We start from the raw sequence: 14,942 nt of genomic DNA, 5'->3' as shown, positions 1-14,942 counted from the left end.
CAGTGGTTATTATGTTGTTGCAGTCCCCTCTTGAATAATTATATTATTGATTATTTGTATTTTATTACCTCTCTGACCAACTTAAAAAGTCACATAGTGATTAGCCAGTGGGTAGCCAATGCTAACTAATGAAAGAGAGAAAATTTTGAAAGTTGAGGTAAGTTTTTTTAAAGCAAGTACTAAACCCTATCTTCCCTCTTCCAACTACCTCCCACCCTCTAGAGAGTTGTCTAGTGACCAAACAACAGTCTTCCCCTCCTGTTGACAAAATAATTGATAGATAAGTGATGTTAACTTTTTTCTAGAATGGCAACTAGCAAGAGAACAGACTATTGGTGGAAAGGGAGTCATAATTGTCACTATATGCAAATTTTAGGATCACATCTAGCACTAATCTGCTAAGCATACCCTGATTATATTTTCATTGCTATTATTATTGATAATTATGCAACAGGAAGTCAGAAGAGTAAAATATCTACATTAAAGTTATTTAACTATGGTAACCTCAGTTTCTTTATCTGTAAAATGAGATAGAGAAGGAAATGGCAAACCACTGCAGCATCTTTGCCAAGAAAACCCCAAATGTACTAATCAAGCTGGATGGGACCAACACTTCCTTCTCTCTCTGCCCTCACTCCACAAACTGAAGTCAAAAGGGACTTACGTTAAAGGTAGAGAGAAAAAGAGAAAGAGAGGCAGAGAATTGGAGAGATGGAGAAAGCCAGAACCAGAGATACAGGCAGAGAAAATGGGAAGCCATTATTAACTACATTAATTAGGGCTGCCATCACAGAAGGCTAAAATATGTGATCGCCTATAAGTTGTATTCTGAAAACTAAGGAAAGGGTCTTTCTATCCCCTAAATCTTCTGATAGCTTAAGATCGTGCCTAAAAATTTAATATTAGATCTTAATTCATTTAGCATAAGGTTTTTTCTCCTATTAACAAATTTCCCTTTAAGTAGTTGCACACTAAACCCTTACTGGCCATCAGCATCCCATTGTAATTCTATTTGTCAAGTCCTTTCCTGAAAGCCAAGCTTGACTGAGGGCAGAGCAGAAGAATATAACTTTTATTAGAGGGAGGAAGGGATAGAAAGGACATGGGTCCCACCCATTACTTGGGGATTAAGATTTAGAGAAAGGCAGACTACAGTGGCAAATATGACCAAATTCTTTTGGTTGAGACTGATGCAGGTGAGAACTGTGTGGCCTATATATGATCTCATTTGATCCTCATAATCCTGGGAAGTAGGCACTAGGCTTATCCCCATTTTGTAGTTGAGGAAACAGGTTGAGTTGGTCAGTGACTTGGCATGGGTCCTACAGCAAATATTTGGGGAAGAACTTGAACTCAGATCATCCTAACTCCAAGTCTGGTACCTTTTCCACTTTGCAGCCTAACTGCTTGATGTGAACCTTTCCTAAAAGCTAATTACATTTTAGGAGTTGGGAGTGGAAGTATGTTCCAGACTAAAATTTTCAGATCTTAACAAGTGCCTGTTGGCAAGAGCTGTCCACCTAATGCAGTCCTTCAGCAATAAATGTCTTATGTTACAGATCAGCTTTAGCTGGACCCTTTTCAATGTTCCCAGGCATCTGAACAATGTTCCCAGCACCTGGACAGGACTCTGTTTGAACCTGTATAATGTAGTCTGGATAACTGAGTCCCAGAGGTTCCTTCATGCAGGAGGGTCAGGTCTCCAAAAGCCTGGTAGACTCTAACCTTAGAATAGCTGTAGTGATCATGGTAATGGGCCAGATTTCAGTCAGACTGTACTAAAAACTGAGGTCAGGTCTCCATTCCTAACCCCTCAAGATTTGTTCCTATCCCAGCAGATGAAATCATAGGAGCAACTTGGAGATTGGAATATGGGAAAGGTGGAGGGAGAAGAATCTCTTTAGTAGGGACCCAAAAGTTCTGAGCATAGTTAGCATGATCTTTAGACATTGATGAATCAGAGGAAGATGCAATTAAAAAGATTCTACATTAACAATAGAGTGAAACTTAGCTTGTGACTCAATCACTGAGAAACCTGATTCTGCAAAGGGTTCCCCAAAGTATCATCAAATAGTCAAAGGGTCCATGACACAAAAGGGGTCAAGAATCACTGGCTTAAGCTAAAAGGGTGAAGGTCCAATACTGAGATGTAAGGAGAAGGATTGGGAGAGAGAGGACAGGAGAAAATTTTCCTCATCTCTCATTGTCAGCTTTGGGAATGACTATTGGCAAAATGAGAAGCAGAGTAGCCTAATCAGTAGAGTGCAAGACTTGGAGTCAGAAAGACCTTCATTATGAAACTACTGGATGACCCTGAGCAAGTCAAAGGTTTAGCTTCCTCATTCCTTAATTGGGTGAAATACCATGGCTAGTACCTATCTCACAGAGTTGTTATAAGACTCAGATGAAATCATATATTCAAATGATATCACATATTTTAAAATTCTATGTAAATTGAATTCACTATCATTGATACCCTTAGCAATCTTATGACTATAGACAACACTGTTGGTTAGCCTTTTCACAAGATCCTTTGGTCTGAAGATGAGAGTAAGATTAGATGGAGAAAGAAGAGATGGCCACATCTATCTGCATTGTGACATTGAGTTAAGCCACAGATACTTGCATTTCGCCGAGGAACCCACTTAGGAAGCAAAGACATTGGCAAACACATTACCCCAGAACTTTGGCTGTTTGTATCCCAGGGAGCAGAACATCAGTTCACTCTCTGGCATGAGGAAGATCCCCAGGGCTATATAGAGTCAGCCCTCAGGGGTTCAATGGATTCTACCCCAGTCCTGAACTAAAGACCAGCTAAAGGCCAGAAACATTTCCTAGAATTAGAGATGGAAGAATTAGAAGGGAATCTGTTGTTCTGAGGATTTGAATCCTGGGCCTGGTACCAACTGAAACTGTATGAAACTGGTCAAGTTACTTAACCTACCTTGCCTTTAGTTTCTTAATCTCTTAATAAAATATAAATAAAAGCAGCTAAGTGGTGAAGTGAATAGAGTACCAAGCCCTGGAGAACCTGAGTTCAATTATGATCTCAGACACTCTACTAGCTGTGTGACCTTGGGCAAGTCACTTAACTCCATTGCTTCACACATATAGAAACTTCTCAACATAAAATATAATCATTATTATAATAATTACACTTAGTATTTCCTTAAAATAAGGGTACAAAAACTATAGCCTACATGTCAAGTCTAGCCAATGGCTATTTTTATATGGTCCTTGGGCTAAGAATGGCATTTATCTTTGTAAAATTCATTCATAGTTGGAAGGCCATAAAAAAGGACTGCCAGGATAGTTTGTTAACCTTGGTATTAGAACTTTATGGTCACAAAGTGCTTTCCATATATCATTTTATTTTCTCTCCAGCAGGGATTAGTTGATGGGCAGCTGAAAGCAAGAATTGGACACAGGAGAGGCAGCTGGCTTGGGTGAGTTGCAAATGGGAGGGAGATTAAAAAAAGAAGCTAGGGAGTTAGCTAGGGTTGTAGTGAAATACTTGGGCCTACAATTGGCTGCATTTACTTCAGTCTCTCCTGGGCAAGCAAATCAGAATCTTTTCACATACCATGTTGGCACTATTTGCTAGAAGTTGTCAACACCAGGGGTATGACAAAGACACAGTTGTCTTTATCCACTATCAATGAACAAACAAGGCTAGAGGGTTCTGGGAGCAGACCCAAACTTCAGGCTCTCCATTCCCATCCATCCTTTGGAATTAGGTCAGTAGGAAATCTATTATCAGAGGGACTCAAATAACTGCAACAGTGGGGTGATTTTTTTTTTAAAAAAAGTCTTAGTCTAAAAAAAAGTCAGAATCTATAAATGAATCAAAAACTATTAAGTGTTAACTATTTAATGATGCTGAGTGATGCTTGTTGTGTCATATGTATTCCTGGCTAAGAGCTATGAAGGGTTAATACAGAAATAGTTATGTGCTTTAACAAGCAAGATGTGCTTCAGAGCTTAGACAAGGGAGGAGCTTCATGTCTGAGCTAAGGAGGTACATTCCCAGGCTCAGATAGATAGCGCATTCTGAGATAATTACCTTCTGCACTTTGTTTATCAAATCACTGTTTGGTTCTCAAAACAATATTCACTCTGTTTATCAAAACACTGTTTGGTTCTCAAAACAATCACCTAAGACATACACAAGGTATGCATGTGAAAAAAATGCTTGCTAAAATGCTTGTGTAATTGTTTACGGAAATGTAGAGTATAAAAGTATGTATCCTGTGATCAATAAACGAACCAGCTTATGCATCATATTGAGGTCGGCCTGAGTTCCCTCCTCCAGACTCAACAATGCTAAGTGCTAGGATACAAATACAAGGGAGAAACTGTTCCTACCCTGAAGGAACTTAAGTTCTAAGGGGAAAGAGGAGCAGTAGCCATATGATGGTGAAGCTTCGGGAAAGGTGAGTGGGACCTTACTAAAGTAATAGTAGTGGTGATGTGATTACTGTTCCCAGAGGAAGAGGTATGAGGAGAGAAGTGAAAAGGAAGAATAGTGGAGGGGAGATGTCATAGCAGCTGACAAGACTGGGACCAACTAGATACAGTGAGGTCTCACCAGGCAGCCGAATCCCAGAGAAGGAACTGTCAATGTAATGTGAAATGTGAATGACAGAAGGTAGGAGTGGCAGGGCAGTATGGACATGAGTTCAAACCCAATCTGTGCAACTTTAGAGAGGTGTATTTGTGAACAAGTTATTTTATTTCCCTGAGTCTTAGTTTCCTCTTTTAACGAAGAAAAAGAAAAAAGAAAAGGAAGAAGAAAATATTTGCAATAATTAACAATTATTAGCTTCTGACACTTACTGCTAAGTGACCATATAAGACTTAGAGTCAAAAAGACATGATTTCAAATTCTGTCTCTGCTACTACTAACTGTGTGAACATTATCAATTAAAAAGCTTTTAATTTTCTATGTGTCAGATGGCAGAGTGTATAGAAAGTTGGGCTGGGAGTCAGAAAGACTCATCTTCATGAGTTCAAAGCTGATCTCAGATATTTACTATCTGTATGACCCAGGGTAAGTCTCTTGACCCTGCTTGCCTCAGTTTCCTCATCTATCAAATGAGCCAAAGAAGGAAATGGCAAAGCCCAGGATCTATGTCAAGAAAATGTCAAATGGGATCATGAAGAATCATACACCACTGAAATGACTGCCCAATCAAAACACATCAGACACAGCATTCCTTGCTTAACTTACAAAATGAAAACAGTCCTGTTCTCAGGGAGCTTACATTCTATCTGGAGAGACAGCATGTGCATCTAAAAGTATATTGAGAACAGACAAAAGAAATGCAAAACTGTTTAGAGAGGGAGGGCCCTAGTAGTTGGACAGATCAGGAAAGAATTGATGGAGAAGGTGGTGTGTGAGCTGAAACTGGGAGATTGTAAAGGATTTAAAGAAACAGAAAATTTTTTAGCATAATGGGTGAAGAACAGGCAGAAGAGGGAGTGAGGGAAGAGCAATGATATATAATGAGGCAAAGAAAAAATGTAGATTGGAAGCAGATTGTGAAGTACTTTAAATCTAAACACACGAACTTGTCTTCTGTCCTAAAGACAATAGGGAATCCAACAGAACTTATTGACTAAGGAAATGACTTGGTCAGACATGTATGTAAGGAAAATTCCTTTGGCAGTTGTTTGAAGAAAGACTTAAGTCCCAGAGAGAATTACACCTAACACTCAGCAAAATGACAATGATGGACAAAGATCAGAGCAGTCAAATTTAAAAGTAGGCATATTTCGGCATTGTGAGTGGAGTTGTGACTTGGTCCAACCAAATTAGAATTATGTGGGGGGAAAAGTGACTAAAATGTTTGAATTCTTTGATATAGAGATCCCATAGCTAGATAAGAAGCTTAAAAAGGAGGAGGATGAAAAACTCAAGTGCTATATACTTAATAATGTTTATGCAGTACTTTTTTGTAGAAACAAATAACTGGAGGGGAACAGGTTGATGATCATCATCTCTTGAGGGAATGTATCAATTATGGTACATAGATATAATGGATTATGCAAAATATTATGAATCCTCCAGCATGAGGAGAATTATAAGAACTGATGTAGAATGAGATGGGAAGAAGCAAGAAAACAATAATATGCGAAGACTATAACAACACACATAGAAAAGAAAAGCTATTACAAAACAATTGAAACTGAATGCAATGAAATTAAGATTATCTAACTTCTCTCCAAAAAAAGAACTATAGTAAGTCAATATCCCTCCTTTTTTTCAGACTTGGAGTTTTATAGAACATTGCATAAAGCATCAGAATTTTGATATCTTACTTAGTTTTCATAAACTTCCCCTTTCTTTTAAATTCTTTATTATAGGGGCAGCTAAGTGGCACAGCAGATAGAGCACCAGCCCTAGAGTCAGGAAGACATGAGTTCAAATTCGACCTCAGGTACTTAATAAATTATCTAGCTATGTGACCTTAGGCAGGTCATTTAACCCTATTATCTTAAAAAATTTTAATTAATTCTTTATTATAAATAATGGTCCTCTGGAAGAGATTCAATGGGAAATATACATTATATAAAAACAAAACAAATCAATTCAATGTATCTTAAATAAAATTCATAATGTTGCTGAGGTTGTTAATCTAGAAGAATGAAAGGACAGGGATGCCTTCAAGAAACAAAGAGAAGTTTGGAAGAGTTATAGATTTAGAGAAAAGATGATTTTATTTTACCAAGTGAATAAGTCACTTAACTACTCTGGATATCAACCCCTGAGAAGGCTGGACTTGCTGATTCCTGAGGTCTCTTCCACAACTCTAAATTTATGAACCTATGTTATGATCCTAAAATCATTTAAACTCTCTGAGATTCAATTTCCCCCATCTGCAAAATGGCAATAATGGTACCAGTTGTACCTATCCCAGTTGCTATGAGGACGACATAAGATAAAGTTTTATCTAAGTATCTACTAATTTCCCAGAACTATTGTAAGAAAAGCATTTTGTACCTGTAGAGAGCTATTAAAATGTGTGTTCTTTTTTTTCATCCTATCTATTTAGTAATTGTTTAGGGAATGACTGCTAAGAAATCATCACTTTGATTACTGGTTCCCATTTAGGAATTTGCAAAGATGGCCTAGATTTGTGCTAAAATTTCTTCCAAAATGCTAAAAACATTAAATAATTGCCTAGTTATATTACAAACATATATTCCCTTTGTGTATTATTGAAACATTATAGATTTGCTTCTGCAACACTTCAAAAATTATAGACACAATAATTTTTGTCTTCTTACAATGATTTACAGCAATTTCTGAACACTTCTGTTTAAGTGAAATGTGCTATCCAATTGTTTCCAAACTGCTTTAAGGCCATGGCAGAAAGCAAACAGATTTCCAATGGATGATCAGCTAAATGCTCATGCCCTTATTTCTGTCTTGTATACCACTCTAGAGTAGCTCCCTCATTCCCCCTTTGTTACCTTGTATTTCTTCTTCTTCAGTTGTGTAATCATGTGATCAAGATGTTATGAACATTTTAATTCTTTTAAAGCAAAATGTAAGACTACTTGAAAACCATGCTCACTAAAAATTATGTTGTTCAGATGTGTCTGACTCATTGTTACCCCATTTGGGGTTTTCTTGGAAAAGATACTAGAGAAGGGGCAGCTAGGTGGCGTAGTGGATAAAGCACCAGCCCTGGAGTCAGGAGTACCTGGGTTCAAATCTGGTCTCAGACACTTAATAATTACCTAGCTGTGTGGCCTTGGGCAAGCCATTTAACCCCATTTGCCTTGCAAAAACCTAAAAAAAAATGAATCTTAACTTCAAACCTGGTCCCATCTAGCTGCTCCATGTACTTAGAATGATTTCTCAAAACCAGATGTTCTATAGAAACCAACTTTATTTTGCCTCACCTTGAAGTATTAGGGCTGTTTTCCCATTTGGATTTATCCTACACTTATTTTACTATTCTATCTGGCAGATTTTCAAATAACCTTGTTGGCAACACTGGACAGTCTTTGAGTAGAGTTTCAGTAGAAATATTCTGTAACAGTGTAGCCAGTGTGGTGATGCCAGAAGAGAAGAAAGTCACTTCCAGAGAGATTACTTTATTACAAATGTTAGTTTATTCATAAACATTGTTAAAAACTAAAGCTACATATGCAATTTGATTTGAGGTACATTTTTTATTTAACAGTCTTGACATTAGCCAGTAGGGAACAATATGGGGGGAAAGGGAGGAAATGGGAACAAGTGTTTATATAGCTTCTTCTATGTCTGAGGCACTATACTAAACATTTTTATAAATGTGAACTCATTTGATTCTGATAACAACCCAATGAGGTAGATACTATTATTATTCCCATTATATAGATGAGGAAACTGAGATAAACAAAGGTTGAGTAAAAAAGTATCCAGAGTCACATAGCCAGGAAGTGTCTGAGGTTGCATTTGAACTCAAGTTTTTCTGATTCCAGCCCCAAGGCTCTATCCACTATGCCAAAAGCTTCCTAATAATAATTTATATTTCAATAACAAAATTATACTTAATAAATGGTGGACATTTTGTAGCATAATCAACTTTTCCATCAATTGATTAGATAATCAGATCTTCCAGAATTTAAGTATATTGACAATGGCAATGTTTATGTTTGGAAAAGTATCACAATGTCTGCTTGTTTTTAAAAATAGTTTTTTTTAAAGAAAAGCACATTGGGGTGGCTAGGTGGCACAGTGGATAGAGCACCGGCCCTGGAGTCAGGAGTACCTGAGTTCAAATCTGAACTCAGACACTTAATAATTACCTAGCTGTGTGGCCTTGGGCAAGTCACTTAACCCCATTTGCCTTGCAAAAACCAAAAAAAAATGCACATTTAGGGCAGCTTGGTGGCACAGTGGATAGAGCACCAGTCATGGAGTCTGGACTTGAGTTCAAATCCAACCTCAGACACTTAATAATTACCTAACTGTATGACCTTGGCAAGTCACTTAATTTCATTGCCTTGCAAAAAAAAGCAAAAAGAAACAATTATATTGACACAGTATTGTTTTATATGCTTAAGGAGAATTGAATATAAAAATAGAAAACTAAATTATAGGAGTAGCAACAGATCATGGTATAAAGAATGGAAGTGTGAAAAAATAATGTTGAAACAATTGTTAAAAAATCTCAAAAATTTCATTCAGATTCAACATATTGCCACAAGAAAATTAGTAAAAAATCATTTACTCTGTCACAATTCTGAAATAATAAACAAAGATGTTCAGGATAAATTGAATGAGTGTAAAAAAAAGAGGTATAATGAAGAATACATTAAAATTACTTTTTGATTTCTTGGAGATATGATAATGACAATCCATGATTGCAATGTATAACATTTGGAGAAGTTCTTGAAAAATGGCAATTTTAAACTTCATTTTGTGTCTACAATTATAATCAAACATGAAAGTTATGAAGACAGGTCTGTTGGTTTTTTTTAAGTTGAAAGAGCAAGATTTGAAAACACACAATGTTGATTCATTTATTTCTTTTAAAACAAAAAATTAGAAAAGCAATTAAAATTTTCATGTAAACTATAAAATTTCAAAAAATAGGAGAGCTCACATTTTGTTATTGTCATTTAATCATGCCTAAATCTTCAAGGCAACATTATATGGGTTTTTCTTGGCAAAGATACTAGAGAGGTTTGCCATTTACTTCCACAGGATGCTCATTTTACAGTTAAGGAAACTGAGGCAAACAGACATTAAGTGACATCAAGTGAAGTCCTCCTGACTTCAAACTTCACACTCTATTTCACCACCTCCTTCACCCTAAGCTCATATCATTTCAGAAAAATTAATTTTCCCAAGTACCAAAGCAACGGTCATTTTTGGAGATGATTCCATTAAGAAGTTAGAGAAAATATCAAAGTCTAACAGCATCAAATTTTCACAGATATAAGATATGTCCAATGATGCTGAATCAGTGATTATAGAAAGTTTTTAAGTGACATTTATATTTTGAAATTAGATATACAACCTAGCCATTTTAATTATATTTGTAAGAAATCTATACAATGGTAAAATGAGAATATGCTATTTTGTCACACTGGGGAAGATACTTTTAATCTAATTAATTCATACATTCTAGGAAAATAAATTATTTTGACCTCATGTAGAATTCACACAGATAGAACAAAACAAATAAGAAATATTGGAATCCTGTTTCATCCATTAAAAAATGAACACATCTACAGCATGGACAGACTGCAGCATATATAAACAAGGTTAGCATCAAGAGCATGCCACAACAACCTAACAGGACATAATATGATGCTGTTAAAATAGTTCAATTTCTTTTTCCTGCTTCCCAGATAGTATGGCTGCAACAGCCAGGATGGCTACTTCAGGCTCTACACAGAAGTGGCTGCTAAAGGAGGAAGACATGACCAAAGTGGCATTTGAGACCAATGAAGAGGTGAACATGACCCTCACCTTTGACACGATGGGTTTGTGGGAGGACCTGCTGTGAGGCAGGTGTGAAAAACCATCAGCTATCCAACAGCATGCTATCAAATTATTAAAGGAAGAGGTGTCAATGCACATTCTCAGTCTGGTACAGACAAAACAGCAACATTTAGCATTTCAGTTCTTCAGTATTTGGATATTCAGGTTTGAGAAATCCAAGCTTTGATCTTAGCCCCAACCAGGGAATTAGCAGTACAAATTGAAAAGGGGCTTCTTACTCTTGGTAATGAATGTCATGCTTGTATTGGGGGGACAAATGTTGGTGAAGATATTAGGAAACCAGATTATGTATGGGCAGCATGTTGTTGCTGATACATGAGGTCGTGTATTTGATATGATTTGTTGAAGAAGTTTAAGAACCCATGCTATCAAGGTGTTGGTTTTGGATGAAGCTGATGAAATGCTTATAAAGGATTCAAGGAACAAATGTACAATGTGTACAGATACCTGCCTCCAGCTACCCAGGTGGTTTTTATCCAGTGCCACATTGCCTCATGAGATTTTAGAAATTACCAATAAATTCATGACTGATCCAATTTGCATCTTGATAAAATGTGATGAATTGACTCTCAAAAGAATCAAACAGTTTTTGTGGCAGTGGAAAAGGAAGAATGGAAATTTGACACTTTGTGTGATCTTTATCATACCTTGACCATCACTCAAGCAGTCATCTTTTGTAATACCAAGAGGAAGGTAGACTGGCTGACTGAGAAAATGAGAGAAGCCAACTTCATCAATGCATGGAGACATGCCCCAAAAAAGAGAGTCTATCATGAAAGCGTTTAGATGTGGTGCAAGCCGAGTACTTCATTTCCACAGATGTCTGGGCCAGAGGATTAGATGTTCCTCAAGTTTCTCTTACCATTAACTATGACTTACTGAATAACAGAGAATTATACATACACAAAATTAGGTGATCTGATCAATATGTCGAAAGGATGTAGCAATTAATTTTGTAAAGAATGATGGCATTCATATTCTCAGAGATATCGAACAATACTATTCAACTCAAATTGATGAAATGCCCATGAATGTTGCTGATCCTTTCTGAGGATGATAAAAGTTTTGAAGACTATTTGGACATATTTCCCTAGTTTTATACTACATTTGGAAGTTGGATAGTTTACTATATATCATATAAGTACAACTTTTATTTAATAAGAGAGTTTATTTGTATTAAACTCTCTTCTCCCAGCTCCTGCCCTATAACTTCTCTTTGTGGCTTCTGCTTATCTGCATGTAAATTATGCATTAAGCCTGTTTTTCATTAAAAAATGAAAAATTTTCACATAAACTCCAGTTGACTTCACTTCTTTTAAGGTTGTAGCAATTATTGTATTAGAGAAAGTGTATTATAAAAGTACACATTGTACTTGTTCCTAGAGTTGCTTCACATGCTATGGAATTCTTAAAAAACACTAAAAAGAAAGAACTTGGAACTACAATTCAGAAGACTGATCTTTCCATTAATTTGCAGTCATTGTAACCTCAGGTGAGGTTTTTAGACCTGAGTTTCCCCATTGGAGATCATGAAGATGATCATATTATCCTGAAGATAATAATTTGATTGCCCCACCTTTCCACCTTGCCCACACCCTTGAGTCATCTCTCTTAAGATCTTCCAATCTTCACCAGTGTGCCCCAATACTCTAATCCTGGGCCCTCTCTGCTGAGAAGATTCTCAGTTCCCTAAGCAGACAAGGAACTTTGCTGATGACCAATAAAAACTCCTTAAGAATAAAAATAAAATAAAATAAAATAGTTCAATTTTTTTGAAATTGAATACCACTAGCTCTTAATTGATTGCTATCTTAGAAAGATGGGCAACAAGCATGTTTCTTTTACTTGCTTCCCTTTGGCAGTTCATTTGATTAAGAGAAGAGTTCATTGTCTTCTTCACCAACTTTTCAGCTGAGTGAATGGACAAGTAAAGTGATGTGTCTACTAAGATTAATATGTTTAGATGACATTTTTTCAAAAATTCAAAAATTAACAAACTCAATACATCATTCCCAGGTGCAAAGAAAAACAAACTGACTTTTCAAGACAAAGTTTAAAATATTAGCAAGAAACTAAAGTTTGGAACTTCAAAATTGAGAATAGTTACATAGCTTTACATAATTTCTTGGTGACATTGTATAATTTCTTATTAGAAAATGAAGTATCTTTGGATCAGGTTATCAAGAAAGATATAATTGATCATCTGAAAATTTTAGAACTGACTTTCAATGAATTTTTTTCAAGCTTCTAATAAATTACACTGGATTTGTAAACTATTTGATATGTCTTTTATATCTCTGACTGACTTATTGACAAAGGATGAAAAAAGAATACAAATTGGCATATAAATGAGTTTTGGACATTGATTGACTTAAAAATTCTTAGCTAAGGGGAGGCTAGGTGGTGCAGTGGACAGAGCACTGGCCTTGGAGTCAGGAGTACCTGAGTTCAAACCGGGCCTCAGACACTTAATAATTACCTAGCCATGTGGCCTTGGGCAAGCCACTTAATCCCATTGCCTTGAAAAATCTAAACAAAACAAAACAAAAATTCTTAGCTAAAAATAATAAATGTCCATAAAAAGGACTTGTGAAATTCTCCTACCATTTTCTACCACATATTTGCATGTCCTGGCTATTGAGTGAATTGGATTTAAGAGTAACACAGAAAGTTATCTTGTTATGAAATTTTGCTATCTCTTACATTTTATTTTTTCCTTAAGGATATGATTTCTCTCTCAACACATTCAATTTTGATCAATTTATAGCATGGAAACGTAAAGACTATCAAACTGCCTTGGGGAGGGAAGCAAGATTGGGAGGTAAATTGTAAAATTCAAAAAACAATAAAAAAGAGTGGCATAGAGTTGTTAGTCTCATGACTTTGGGTAGCTCTGCCTCATTTAAATTCAGTTCACGAGCAATTCTACACGTTACCTTCCTGATGTCATTACTCTTCAAGAATGAAGGATGGGGGTGGCTAGGTGGCACTAGTGGATAGAGTACCCGCCCTAGAATCAGTAGTACCTGAGTTCAAATCTGGTTTCAGACACTTAATAATTACCTAGCTGTGTGGCCTTGGGCAAGCCACTTAACCCCATTTGCCTTGCAAAAAAACTAAAAAAAAAAAAAGAATGAAGGATGAACAAGCCATATGAGAAAGTATTTTCACTTATTTTTCCTTTACATCAAAAATACAGAAATAAAATCTATGTTAAATTATTTAAAATCTTATTTGCTTGGTGGTAAGCCAAATATTGCCAATCTCCTTTGTTTATATAAAAAAAGTCCCAAGGGGCGGCTAGGTGGCATAATGGATAAAGCACCAGCCCTGAAGTCAGGAGTACCTGGGTTCAAATCTGGTTTCAGACACTTAATAATTACCTAGCTATGTGGCCTTGAACAAGCCACTTAACCCCATTTGCCTTGCAAAAACCTAAACAAATAAATAAATAAAGCCCATATTGATATACATATAATTGATATAATATGCTGAATATCTTCCAAGTTGTAATTTATTTCATTAAAAATGCTACTTATATTTGTGAAATTTTGCATATTAAAGAAATTCAATATGAAATCTTGTGAATAATACTTAATAATTAATATGAAATCTTATAAATAATGAGATCTTGCTGGATTACTTTTTTTAAAAATCTTCCAGAATGTTTCCATAGGGTATTCACAATAATTTCATAACATTATATTTAAAATTTTCAGAAATAGAAGAGAATAAAATTTCAAATTTCAAAATTATAATTATGTAACATAAATTTTAATTTGGAGCCTTAATACATATATATATATATTATATATATATATATTACAATTACTGAGGTGGCTAGGTGGTGCAGTGGATAGAACACTGGCCCTGGAGTCAGGTAGTACTTGAGTTCAAATCTGGCCTCAGACACTTAATATAATTACCTAGCTGTGTGGCCTTGGGCAAGCCATTTAACCCCATTGCCTTGCAAAAAAAAAAAATCTAAAATATATATATATATATATATATATATATATTATGATTATTGTCTATATTATATCATAATTGTCTACATACTCATAACAATATTATGAGTAGTATGCTAAATTACCCTGAAGCTTCATAATTTGTTTTTTGTTGTTTTTGAAAAGGGTTCATAGAATAAAAGTTATTGAATATCAATATAAAGTTATCTCCATTGGACCAGGAGAGGGACCAGAGAAAAAGAGGGAATGTCTAAGACTGCATAGTCAGTGGAAGAACCAGGAAAAGAATTTAATGGGTTTCTTAATTTTGAGTTCAAAGCTTTTTCAGCATTTGATACTGACCCTGTCCCTGCCCCCAATTTTTGTGAGAAAGAAGTCAGTGCACTGTACATCTGTGAGAAGAGAAGCAAGGACATTAAAAATGACCTTCAAGATGTATCAGTCCCTCTGAGGTGACATTCTACCAG

General features: G+C 35.8%; 1 pseudogene; it reads left to right on the top strand.

Moving 5' to 3' along the window:
- The first annotated feature begins 10,358 nt into the window (after positions 1 to 10,358).
- On the top strand, positions 10,359 to 11,558 carry LOC141496513 (eukaryotic initiation factor 4A-III-like; annotated as a pseudogene).
- Positions 11,559 to 14,942: the final 3,384 nt, after the last annotated feature.

This window comes from Macrotis lagotis, chromosome 8, assembly GCF_037893015.1.
Source record: "Macrotis lagotis isolate mMagLag1 chromosome 8, bilby.v1.9.chrom.fasta, whole genome shotgun sequence".
In the NCBI taxonomy this organism is placed as follows: Eukaryota; Metazoa; Chordata; class Mammalia; order Peramelemorphia; family Peramelidae; genus Macrotis; species Macrotis lagotis.
Note: the sequence above shows the minus strand (reverse complement) of the source record. Positions and strands in the feature narration are given on the sequence as shown.